Raw genomic sequence first — 13,405 nt, forward strand, 5'->3', positions numbered from 1 at the left:
GAGGGCTACCAGAAGCAGGCCGAGGAACAGGCCAAGCTTCTACGCGAGGCGAATGCTAAGCTGAAGAAAACTCAGGAGCAAGTTCTTGTTCTTAAGAAGCATCTGGAAGAAACTCAGAGGTTAAGGGAGAGAGCCGAAAAGCTTAAAGAACAAGCCGAGAAAGCAAAAATCGAGTCTGAGAAGGCAATGGGTGAAGCCGAGCAGAGGGGCTACGAAATCGGGATAGCTGAAACTGAGAAAGCGTTAAGAGCCGAAGTTCCGGAGGTTTGCCGCATCTTCTGTGCGAGAACCTGGAGCGAGGCTCTTAACCGTGCTGGGGTTGAAGCCTCATCTGAACTACGTAAGTCAGAGAGCGTATATTACCCCGAAGCGATACGCACCTCAGCTCCTCAACCACACCAAGCTGATACTCCAGCCCCAGCTATTACCCCCAGCGAGGAGATTTTACCTCGCAATTCCCCTCCAAGAGCTTCTCCAAACAAATCCACCACTGCTTTGAAGACATATACGGTCTCACAGGGTTTTCAACAAGAATTGGACTCCACAGTTCAATCGGCTGGGGGCATCATCAAAAAATAAAAAGATAGAAACTGCTTTGTAATTTTAATTTAGACACTTAGTAGAGGACTTTCTCGCTTACTTTCTTATCATTCTGATGGTTCTAAGTTATCTTTACACTTACTTACTTTGTCGTTGTAATTTTGGATGGATTCATTTCAGACGCCTCTTTTATTGTACGTCAATCTTGCATTCGAAGCTCTCTCTTTCTGACTCCATAACGAATGTTCATAGGGCATTACCTTTACTGAGATTACGATTTAGAAAACTCATTACCACTCTTTCTGCCATTTAATAATTCAATGCACAACTTAGCAGGTAAGTTTCTACCGAATTAGTGGTCTAAGGATTTGACATAACATGGTTTCCGCTTAGCAATTCATTATGAATGACAGGATGTTAATTTCCACTAAGTTTGCGATCCGGGGACCTGGCATAACTCAGTTTCTGTTTAACAATTAAGTATGAATGATAGGATGTTAATTTCCACTAAGTTTGCGATCCAAGGACCTGGCATAACTCAGTTTCTGTTTAACAATTAAGTATGAGTGATAGGATGTTAATTTCCACTAAGTTTGCGATCCAAGGACCTGGCATAACTCAGTTTCTGTTTAACAATTCAGTATGATAGGATGTTAATTTCCACTAAGTTTGCGATCCGAGGACCCGGCATAACTCAGTTTCTGTTTAACAATTCAGTATGATAGGATGTTAATTTCCACTAAGTTTGCGATCCGAGGACCCGGCATAACTCAGTTTTTGTTTAACAATTCAGTATGATAGGATGTTAATTTCCACTAAGTTTGCGATCCGAGGACCCAGCATAACTCAGTTTCTGTTTAACAATTCAGTATGATAGGATGTTAATTTCCACTAAGTTTGCGATCGGAGGACCTGGCATAACTCAGTTTCTGTTTAACAATTCAGTATGATAGGATGTTAATTTCCACTAAGTTTGCGATCAGAGGACCTGGCATAACTCAGTTTCTGTTTAACAATTCAGTATGATATGACAGGATGCGGGACTTATAGAATGCATATTTGACGTAAGTTAAAAGAGAATATTTGAATTAAAACTTCTTTACTAATAATAATACCTTCTGAGATTATTTACATTCCAAGGATGGAGTACAGGTTTTTCGTCTAGATCCTCTAGATAGTAAGCCCCTATTCCAGCTACAGAGGTAATTCGATACGGTCCCTCCCAATTGGGTCCCAGTTTTCCCCAACTTGGATTCTTAGTAGCCCCCAGGACCTTTCTCAGCACCAGGTCGCCTATGGCTAACGGCCTCATCCTCACATTGCTATCGTAGCACTGCTTGAGCTTGTGCTGGTAGTAAGCTACCCAACCATCGTGCTTTCCCTTCGTTCTTCAATCAGGTCTAAACTTTTTTCCAACATCGCATCATTATTACTCGAAGAGAATGCACTGGTCCTTAACGTCGGGAATCCAGTTTCCAGCGGAATAACGGCCTCGGCTCCATAGGTCATGGAGAAAGGAGTTTCTCCCGTCGAACGCCGGGGCGTTGTCCGATACGTCCAAAGCACATGTGGGAGCTCCTCCACCCATCTTCCTTTCGCGTCGTCTAGTCTCTTCTTTAGCCCATGGACAATGACTTTGTTAACAGCTTCAGCCTGCCCATTGCCTTGCGGGTAAGCTGGAGTGGAATATCTGTTTCTTATACCCAGTTCTGAACAGTATTTCCTAAAGGCATTGCTGTCGAACTGGAGCCCGTTGTCCGAAACAAGAGCTCGTGGGATTCCAAATCGCGTAACAATGTTCTTCCAGACAAACTTCTTTACATCTACGTCCCGGATGTTCGCCAAGGGTTCAGCTTCAACCCATTTGGTAAAGTAGTCTGTGCCGACCAACAGGTATTTCTTGTTTCCTATAGCTTTAGGAAAGGGGCCGACAATGTCCAGCCCCCATTGGGCAAAGGGCCAAGGGCTTGAGAGAGGGTTAAGAACTCCTCCAGGTTGGTGGATATTCGGAGCATATCTTTGACACTGATCGCACTTCCTGACGTACTCCTGCGCTTTTTTCTGCATACTCGGCCACCAATAACCTTGCGTTAATGCTCGGCATGACAGGGATCTTCCTCCTGTGTGGCTTCCACAAATACCCTCATGCAGCTCTTCCAGGATTAACTCTGCTGCCTCGGGAGACACGCAGAGCAAGTATGGCCCAGAGAAAGACCGTCTATATAGCTTCTTATCTTCGGATAACCAGTACCGAGGTGCTCTCCTTTGTATTTTTTCAGCTTCTACCTTATCTTCGGGCAACACATCACTGTCGAGAAATTTTAATATAGGATCAATCCAGCACGGCGTCAAACTAGCTTGACGAACTTGGCAAATCTCCTTTTCTGGTGAGGTGGGAGCGTGCAAGTCTTCCACGATAATTACCCGTGGGAAATTTCGTGCTGAGGAGGTGGCAAGGGTCGCTAAGGAGTCTGCGTGGGTATTCTCACCTCGTGGAATATGTAATACGTCGAACGACTCGAACTCTGTTCGCATATGCCTAACCCGGTTCAGATACCCTTGCATTCTCGGGTCTCTGGCCTCCAACTCTCCGGTCACCTGGCCAACGACCAGCTTCGAGTCCGAGAACAATTTCACTGCCTTTCCACCCATTTTATGGACCATGCTCATTCCCATTATCAGAGCTTCGTACTCTGACTCATTGTTAGTAGCTGAGAACCCCAGCCTTAGCGACTTCTCAATGATGACCTCTTCGGGAGATATCAGAACCAACCCCAGTCCAGCTCCCCGTTGGTTTGCAGCCCCATCCACATATACCTTCCATATCGGCCCTCCTGGCGCGGATATTACGCCAACCGATTTTTCATCCATGTGATCTTGATTCCTACTAACTTCCTCAGGGCACTCAGCGAATTCAGCTACCAAATCGGCGAGTACTTGACCCTTCACAGAAATGCGGGGCATGTATTTGATGTCAAAAGCACCCAGAATTGTTCCCCACTTGGCAATTCTGCCGGTGTAGTCAGCACTTCTAAGTATGGATTTGAGAGGCAATTGGGTCAAAACAACTACAGTGTGAGCTTGAAAGTAGTGTGGAAGTTTACGTGTCGCATGGACGACTGCCAGTATGGCCTTCTCTAACGGCAGATATCTTACCTCCGCTTCATGGAGGGATTTACTTATATAATATACCGGCCTCTGGACGCCATTGTCTTCTCGCATCAAGACGAAACTGACTGCATGTGGGGCTACCACCAGATAGGCATACAACATCTCATCCACTTCAGGGCTAGACATGATCGGCGGTTTGGATAAATAATTTTTTAACTGCTGGAACGCCTCAACACACTCCTTGGTCCATTCGAATCCCTGCCACTTATGTAACAGACGGAAAAAAGGACGACACCTTTCGGCTGACCTGGAGATGAATCGGTTTAACGCAGCAGTCATCCCTGTTAACCTCTGCACTTCCTTTGGATTCCGGGGCGCTTGCAAACTGTTAATAGCCCTAATCTGATCTAGATTAACCTCAATTCCCCTATGGGTCACCATGTACCCCAGGAATTTTCCTGAACCTACACCAAAGGAGCACTTCGAAGCATTCAGGCGCAACCTGTGTTCTCTCAGTATCCCGAAGATGCTAGTGAGGTCCCCCACATGTTCGGTCACTACCTTGCTTTTCACCACCATGTCATCAATATAAACTTCAATACTTCTGCCCAGCTGTGGCTCGAACATTTTCGTCATCATGCGTTGGTAGGTAGATCCAGCATTTTTCAGACCGAAAGGCATCACCTTGTAATGGTAGTTCCCAACCGGGGTCAAGAAAGCGGTCTTTTCTTGGTCATCGGCGGCTAACGGGATTTGGTGATACCCTTGAAAGGCATCCAAGAAGCTCATCCTAGGGTGGCCCACGGTCGCATCCACTAGCTGGTCAATTTTTGGCATAGGAAATGGGTCTTTGGGGCATGCCTTGTTAAGATCCGTGAAATCCACGCACACTCGCCACTTCCCCGTCTTCTTCTTTACTACCACCGTGTTGGCCAGCCATTGGGGGTAAAAGACTTCTTTGATAGCCCCAGCCTGTTTGAGCTGGGCAACTTCACTTCGGACTGCCTCGGCATGCTCTTTTGATGGTCGCCGAGGAATTTGCCTTCTGGGGGGAACGGCAGGGTTTACATTGAGTCGGTGACAAATAAAACTTGGGTCTACTCCTGGAGCCTCATACGGGTCCCATGCAAAGACGTCCACATTAGTTCGGAGGAACTCCAGCAAACTCGCTCTCTCTTGCGGAGGCAACTTGGCCCCAACCCGAAAGAATTTCTCTGGATCCTCAGCAACAGTCACCTTCTCCAGATCTTCACACTCTACCCCATTGATTGGTACGTCTAAATCTGATGCTGGGATCTTTAATTGCTATGACTCATTATCGGCTGTAGCCGAGGTCTCCGCCTCAGGCCGATGCAGTATAGCCGCTACTTGGCATTGCCGAGCAGCCGTTTGGTTCCCTACTATCTCCAGCACTTGGTCTCCGGACGGGTACTTCACCTTCTGGTGCAGGGTAGATGAAACCGCTTTAAGTGTGTGAAGCCAGGGTCTGCCCAGGATAGCCGTATACGGAGAAAAAACATCTACGACAATAAAATCAACCTCCACCACCTCCGCGCCTGACTGCACGGGCAGCCTGATTAGCCCCATGGGAGTGACTAACCTTCCCTCAAAACTGACTAGAGGGGAATTATAGGTTGTCAAGTCCTGCTGCTTCAAACCTAGCCCCTTGTACAAATCCGGATACATCACATCCGCTGCACTTCCTTGATCAACCATCACCCTTCGGACATCGTACCCACTGATCCTCAGCGTTACCACCAAGGCATCCTCATGGGGTTGTATGGTTCCCTCCAAATCTTCGTCTGAAAAACCCAAAACCAAGGAGACACACTTCTTGGCTCTCTTCCATGCTTGAGTACGATCCTCGGCCGGGGATCGGGACACCGACAACACTCTGGTGGGGCAAGATCCAGTCCTCCCCGGGGCCGCAAAGATGACGTTGATTGTACCCCGAGGGAGCCTAGATGAAGCATCCCCACGCACCTCGGAACCTGCTTGGCTCGCCCTTCCACTGGAATGATGCAAGAGCTGCCTTAATTTTCCTTCCCGGACCAACTGCTCCAAATGGTCCCATAAATTCCTGCAGTTGTCCGTCGTGTGTCCATGGTCCTGATGGTAATGGCAATACAAACTCGGGTTGCGTTTTGTAGGCTCTCCTGCCATCCTGTTAGGCCATTTGAAAAATGGCTCGTCCTTTATCTTCTCCAAAACCTGCTGAACAGGCTCCCGAAATACCGCATTAACGGCCTGGGCATCTGCCGAGACCGACTGGCCAGCAAAGTCCCGCCTTGGTCGGTTGTTATTATAACGATCCGACCTGAAATCCCTCCTCTCCTGAGGGATCATCTTGGCCTTCCCTTTCCCCTGAAGCTGATCCTCCTCTATCCTTTTGTACTTCTCTATTCTGTCCATCAGTTGGCGCACACTGGTAACAGGTTTACCCGTCAAGGATTTCCTCAAGTCGTGATCAGCTGGGAGGCCGGCTTTGAAAGTAGTTATGGCCACAGCGTCATTCTTCCCTCCTATTTCGTTGAACATCTCCCAGTACCTATCCGAATAACTCTTGAGAGTCTCGCCCTCTCGCATAGACAAGGTCAACAGGGACCCCAGCGGCAAAGGAGTCCTGCTGCATGTAATAAAACGAGCACCAAAAGCCTGGGTCAGCGCCTTGAAAGATCCAATAGAGTTGGCCCTTAAGCCATTGAACCACCTCATCGCCGTCGGACCCAAGCTCGACGGAAAAATCTTGCACATCAGGGCATCATCCCTGGAATGAATAGCCATCTTCTGGCTGTAATAGCTTACATGTTCCACCGGATCCGAATGGCCATCATACAGAGAGAACGTAGGTTGATTGAATCGCCGAGGATGGGTAGCATCATCTATGCTTCTTGTAAAGGGTGACCTGGAAATTTGACTCAAGGCTTTGTTCATGGCATCGTTTCCCACGCCCCTACTAGTTGGACTTTTACGCCTACGCCTATGGCGACGCTCCTCTTCGTAGGAGAAAGTCTCACTCTGCGGAGTTCTCGATCTCCGCCTGTAACTAGTTCCATCCGACTCCCCCGATGATAGTTCGGAGCGAGGTGGGGAACGCTCCCGCCGCGCATGACGTAACTCTCTCTTCAAGTCCGCAATTTCGCGTTGCAGATCCCCATCATGCTTTGCGTGGGAAACGTGACTCTTCCCGCGTGTACGGGTTTTCGTGGTGTGAGTAGTATGTATGCTCCCCTCCTGGACTTCCCTCCGTTCGGGATTTTTTCGAGGACCATCATGCTGAGAGCCCCTTGACTCCGCCTGATGCGGGCTGACATCGCCCTGATGCAGCCCCGCTGCGGGGTGAGGCAGTTCCACTCCTTCCATCGAAAACGTTGTGTCGGAGGTTGTACAAGCTAACACAAGCTCTTCCCACAGACGGCGCCAATTGTAAGGACACGATTTGGTGACGAACCTAAACAGTATTGGATTCGTACGTAAAAGGCCCAGACAATATGATTTGTAGAGCGTGGGTGTAAAGAGCTAGGTTAACTGTGGTATCTACCTCCAAGATTTTCTCTCAAGCCCATACAATGTATTCCTTCTTTTTTGGTTGGTATAATCAACGTCTTTTCTTAAGTCCCTAGTGTTACTCTCTCTCCCTCTCCTTCTTACTTCTTTCTCTTCAGTTTTATGTGTGTTCTTCTTTTTTTTCTTTCCGATCCCCTTCTTCATGTTCCTCTTTTAGTTTATATACTCCCCTTCGCGATCCATCTTCACCGAACACGTGTAGATTGTGTCTGGGGGATTTCTTTCTGTCCCATCTGGTGCCTTCTGGAACTTCCTACGGGCAGCTGTAAGGCTGCTTCCCTACTGCTCAGGTATCACCTCCACATTAATGCGGCCAGAGAGTTGGTTGAAAGGTCATTAATGCGGAGGCAGCTATAGTTTCAGATATTTGTTTGCCTTATCTCTTTCATCTTTAGTCGGCTACTCTATCCCTTGAGATGACCTACTTCTGAGATCTGATCGTGGTGAGACCACGTCCTGATCGTCTTCGGGCGCGATCGTCCTCGGACGCATACTGCCGAGGAGCATGGCGTCCTCGGACGGGTGCACGACCTCGGATGGGCCACTGGCCCAACAATCCTCAACCAATTCTGAATCTTATGGGCCTATCAACCGAATGATCCCCACAATTTAATATAACAATATTTAGCCAAAAGAGTCCAATAATAATGTTCCAAATTTTTTTAAAGAGAGAATAATGATGTTCCAAATTTTTTATTTGGTTGTTGTGCGTTCTTGAGTGTTTTTTTTTTATTTTTTATATATATATTTTTTAAGAGAAACAATAGGGTCTTGAGTGTTGGGTTGTGTATCATCTGTGGTGGGACCGTTGTTGCTAGCTTTTTGATAAAGCTGAGTTAGTTTGTTTATTATACGGTCTATAATTGGGGCTTGTCTTTGGCCGATTGTGACGAAGCTTTGTCGGTTCTCGGTTGGAGTTACGACAAAGGATAAAAGCAGGATTCTCCATTTGGAAGGGGCGAAAAAAAAAAAAACTGTATTTCAAAAAAAGATAAATAAATGAAATATTAAAGTATCTATGTTCAGTATTAATTAAATATAAATAAGTAAAAAATCAAAACATTTATTTTTAAAATATTTGATCTCAATCTTCTACTGTATAATATATTAAATGGAGCTCAACCTTTTTCTTAAATCTGAAAATCATGTGTATTAAATATTATAAAGATTCTACCTTCTTCAGTCAAATATATATTATAAAGATTTTCACAAAATAAAACATTTCATCAAAAAATATTCTTCAAATTTTTGCAAAACGTACTTTGACAATATTCATAATTAAAAATGTTCATCTTATAATTGTAATACAAACTCTTGTCCTTAGCTTTAGCTGCTCCTTCTTCTTCTTTTACAATCCAAGACAGTAAAAACCTACTCTATTCAAGTTTGTACACCTGAAAAATTAGCAACCTATGAAAAGTAAAGTTTCATAGGTTGTAAAACAAAAAAAAAAAAATCTTGTGATTGTGTATGAAGAGAAAAAGATAGTCGGATGAAAGAGAGAGATAATAATATTTTTTTTTCATTATTTTATTAGGTTATATGTAAAAATAAAAACGAAGATATAGAATGAATTATAAAATGAATTAATAAAATAGATAAAATAGAGTTAAAATCGTGCTAATGCCATCTTCGGGTGCTATTGCTCTTACCATGCAATTTTTTCTTCTGCTTTTTATGTTTCTTTTTATTTTAATCTAATTTTTTGTTGTTTTGTGTGCCTAACAGGTAGTGATAACCCAAATGAACATTATTCAAAATTCAAACTCTACCACTTTTTTTTCAATTTTTTAAATATAAGGCAAAAATCGAAAATTGACCCTTTAATTTTCAGTTTTTTTCATTTCAGTTCTATAACTTTCAATTTTGTCGTTTTAGTTCTCTAATTTTCAATTGTTGTCAATTCAGTATTCTGTTAACCAACTATTAAGTGTCTCCGTTAAATGAGCAAAACGACATTGTTTTGACTACTTTTTAAAAATAAAAAAAATAAAAAAATAATAATAATTTAGGGAGGGTCCATCTGGGTCGGCAGCAACAGCGTCGAAGAGAGAGAGAGAGAGAGAGTGGGGACTTTCTCATGTAATTATCCTCCCATTTTTTTTATAACAAAAAGTATAATACAATACAATACAATACAATAAAAAAGAAAGTACCCACTATCTGGTCCACCAAGCTAGGTGATAGCATCAACAAAACGGTCATGAAGGTGAGAAGTCCATCGCAAATGTTGCTTCCCAACTCCAGCAGAGCCAGAAGCATCCAGTTCTTGGAATGAACCAATTTGGACTAACCCAAGTAAAGCCACCATAGTTGGCCATAAGTAATTATAAGTTCATGTAGCCACAGCCTCCATAAACTCTGCATCCTCTCCCATAGCCTCTAGAGTCTCAGGCAAAAGACAAGCTTCAAAATCAATGCTACCCTCCTCCTTACCAGGAAACACAAGTAACCGCCCATCAAAGTTAGTCCCAGTACCGCTTCGCAATGCCACGGGTTTTCCCCAACCAAAGTCATTACCATACACGTTGTGCCGTGGGGAGCTTCCTAAGAGCAAGGTGTTACTTATGGGGCGACTAAAGTTCACCATCCTAGGATTTTTCACCCATTCATCTAAGAACTTTCTCACCTCATGTGGCGTCTTTGAAGCAAGCGCATTGTTTATGCGCCAAGCCGCCCAGCCGAGTCCATGTTCTAACAGTTCCCCTGCTGTGCTTGTGACACTCTCCGAGTCCACCGCATTCCCGAAGTGCTGTTTTGGCAATGGAGGCTGCAACCTTTGCCTTGTACCCATAGCAATCGTGCACTTAACCTCTTCATCAGCCTCCAGGCACCGACTGCGAGTCACAGATCGCCAAAAATGACCCAAGAGTGCTTGCAGAGATGAGATCCTATCGGTGCCCATTTCATTGTTGGCCTTTGCTTTAAGTTCAGCAATTTTTTCTTTTGTAAAGTGAAAAAACCTTTGTTTCAGCGGAGGAGGGACCCACTTCTGAGTCTTTTCTTCAAGGATATTTGGTGTATGAACCGGAAAGTTGATGATTCCGTCAAAATGGCTACTTCCAAATAAGGGATGGGGTTGCAATTTCTCGCAAGTGCCTCGAGAAATCTCAGACTAAGTATTAAAGAAATGCCAGAACGTGGTTCCATCACAAACCGCATGGTTTAGAGTGCAACCGATGAAGATGCAGTCAACAAGCTCAGTTACTTGCACTGACAGCAACGGCTTGGAAATGCCCTCGCAGTTCAGAACACCGTTCATAAGAAAGAAGGATTCGACAATCTGGGGAAGATAGATAGGCTCAAGGATATCAGCCATAGTAGTACCATCTGCAGCTGCATGGACGAACTGGGCTCCGTGGTTATTGCAGTCAATGAAGAAGGAGGTGGTGTTATCTTCACTGTTCTCAATCATGGCAAGACGCCCAGCAAGGGGATAAAATATATCCAGTGTGCGGGAGAGAGAGGATTGTAGGTGATGAATCACATTGTTTTCTTCAAGTTGTTGCTCCTGTGAAGTTGTAGGTTTGAGAAAGATGAGGCCCCTTTGAATAGGACCGTATGTGAGGAGGCGGAGATCCCATGGAGTTAACTCAATTCTTCTGATTGAGTAATTGTTACTGGTAGGTCGGATAGTACGGGTGGAAAGGACGTGAACCATGTTGAAATTTGATTTCTACGCACAGAAGTGTAGGACTTTGCTAAGAAACACTGTAGGTCGAATCTCATCAGACACTAGCGTATGATCATGCCCAGGTAAGGTTGCCATTTATGGCCTAAGATCGAGCTAAGATGCACAGATGGGGTTGACAGGATGACGAGGCCTTCTAGCAATGCAGCATGTGGTCATAATCAATAAATAAATAATTCTAGTACAATAATTTTTGACACGACCTTCTACCAGAGAGTGAGCAGTGAATCTATATAAATTTAATAGACAGCGAGACATTGCAATTTAAAATTAAAATGATTTAATATAAAAAATTATATTTTAGCTAATCAAATTTAAAATTTATCCACATTAGATGGTCATACAAAACTATGTAAAAAAAAATATTATTGGTAAAAATATTTTAATAAAATATAATAAAAAATAGATAATTTGATATAGAATATATTAAAAAAATATCTTTTGCAAAATAAAAAACATAAATTCTTATACTAAAATGCGATTAACTATCCATGGGAGCCACTAGTGGTCTCTGACGTGGTAATTGAGTAATGACACTACGAGGGTTTTTTGGTGAATTTATAAAAAATGATAAATTTTAATTACAAAATTAGTTGTAGTATTAAGCTACAGTCTTACTCTTTAGAGATGAATTTTGACAAATCCACAATTAAATTACATTTTTTTTCTTCTATTTTCCATACTTGTAAAATTTCTATAAAATTAAAAATCAATAGTTATGATAAATAATATCCGATTGAAAAAAAAAATTTGACATGTGTATTATGAGCGTAAAGAAAATGCAATTCAATAGTTAAATTTTGAAGATATATATTATTGAGTAAGGTTATAGTGTTAAGTTGCAACTAATTTTAAAGCTAAATTAAAAAAAAAAAAAGAGAATAATAAGAGTCTTTTGGTTAAATATTGCAAAAAATGAAGTTTATTGTTGTTAAAGGCACTGTTCGAAGTTATTTAACAAAATAAAGAGAGAGACTGAATTTTAGCAACACTGTTGCCAAAATTGTAAGAAAAAGTATGAGAAGGATTGGAAGGGAGAAAAAATGAATTTCGGTAATGGTATTACCGAAATTCATTCCACTGCCCGTGAAGTGCTCTAGTGGGAGTGCCCAAATGAGATTTACCAATTGTGGCAACCAAGTTGCCGAAAATGGGAGGGGGAAAAAAAAAAGGAATTGTGGTTGCTGAAATCTGGGGAGAAATTAAAAAAAAATAAAAAATGCTACGTTCACAATATTTTTACAATATTTTCACAATAAATCACAGGTGATTAATTGTTATTAGTTCAAATTTGAATTTAATATTGAAATTACTTTTTTAATCCAACCATAACAACTAGTAACAACCTATCATTTAAGATTTGTTGTAAAAATATTATAAAAATGGTGTGCATATCATTTCTCAATAAAAAAAAAAGTGGTCATTGATTTATGGTAATGGCATTACCAAAATAGGTGGGAAAAAAAATTATTACAATTAATTTATGACAATAGCATTACCGAAATATAGGGAAAAAAAATATTTAATTTTTGACAATGGCATTGTCGAAACAAGCATGGTACATTGTCAAACTTTTGAACTCAGTAGGACCCAATTGGACCCCTCCCCTGACATGAATAATTGCACATTCAAGAAGAAAAGATATCCATTTTGAACTGTACGTGTCCATGGTAGGGAATGTCTTAAATGCTTAATGACGTATGATCTCACTCTTATTTTGGCATTATCAAAAACTCAAACAATTTTTTATTTATTTTTCTCACAAACTAATTACAACAATTTTTTTTCCCTTCTATTTTGGTAATGCCATTGCTACAAATCAATGACATTTTTTTTTAGAAATGATATGTGCACACTATTTTTACAACAAATCCTAAATGGTAGGTTGTTACTAGTTATTATTATTGGATTAAAAAAGTAATCTCAGTATTAAATTTAAATTTGAACTAATAACAACTAATCACCTATGATTTGTTATAAAAATATTGTAAAAATATTATGGACGTAGCACTTTTATTTTTAATTACTCCCCAGATCGGCAACCACAATTCTTTTTTTTTCCCCTCCCATTTTCGGCAATTTAGTTGCCGCAATTCATATTTTCTCTCTCCTCAATTCATATTTTTTTCCTTACAATTTCGATAACGGTGTTGTCGTAATTCAGTTTCTCTCTTCATTTTGCTAAATAACTTTGAATAGTGTCTATAACAACAATAAACTTCATTTTTTGCAATATTTAACCAAAAGAGTTGAATAATAATGTTCCAAATTTTTTTAAAGAGAGAATAATAATGTTCCAAATTTTTTATTTGGTTGTTGTGCGTTCTTGAGTGTTTTTTAATTTTTAATTTTTAATTTTTTTTAATGTATTATCTGTGGTGGGACCGTTGTTGCCAGCTTTTTAATAAAGCCGAGTTAGTTTGTTTATTATACGGTCTATAATGGCGCTTGTCTTTGGCCGATTGTGACGAAGCTTTGTCGGTTCTCGGTAAAAGC

At 41.8% G+C, this 13,405-nt stretch overlaps 1 pseudogene; it reads right to left on the reverse strand.

Moving 5' to 3' along the window:
• Positions 1–9,471: 9,471 nt before the first annotated feature.
• LOC115975333 lies at positions 9,472–10,961 on the reverse strand (annotated as a pseudogene).
• Positions 10,962–13,405: the final 2,444 nt, after the last annotated feature.

This window comes from Quercus lobata, chromosome 2, assembly GCF_001633185.2.
Source record: "Quercus lobata isolate SW786 chromosome 2, ValleyOak3.0 Primary Assembly, whole genome shotgun sequence".
Taxonomy (NCBI): Eukaryota; Viridiplantae; Streptophyta; class Magnoliopsida; order Fagales; family Fagaceae; genus Quercus; species Quercus lobata.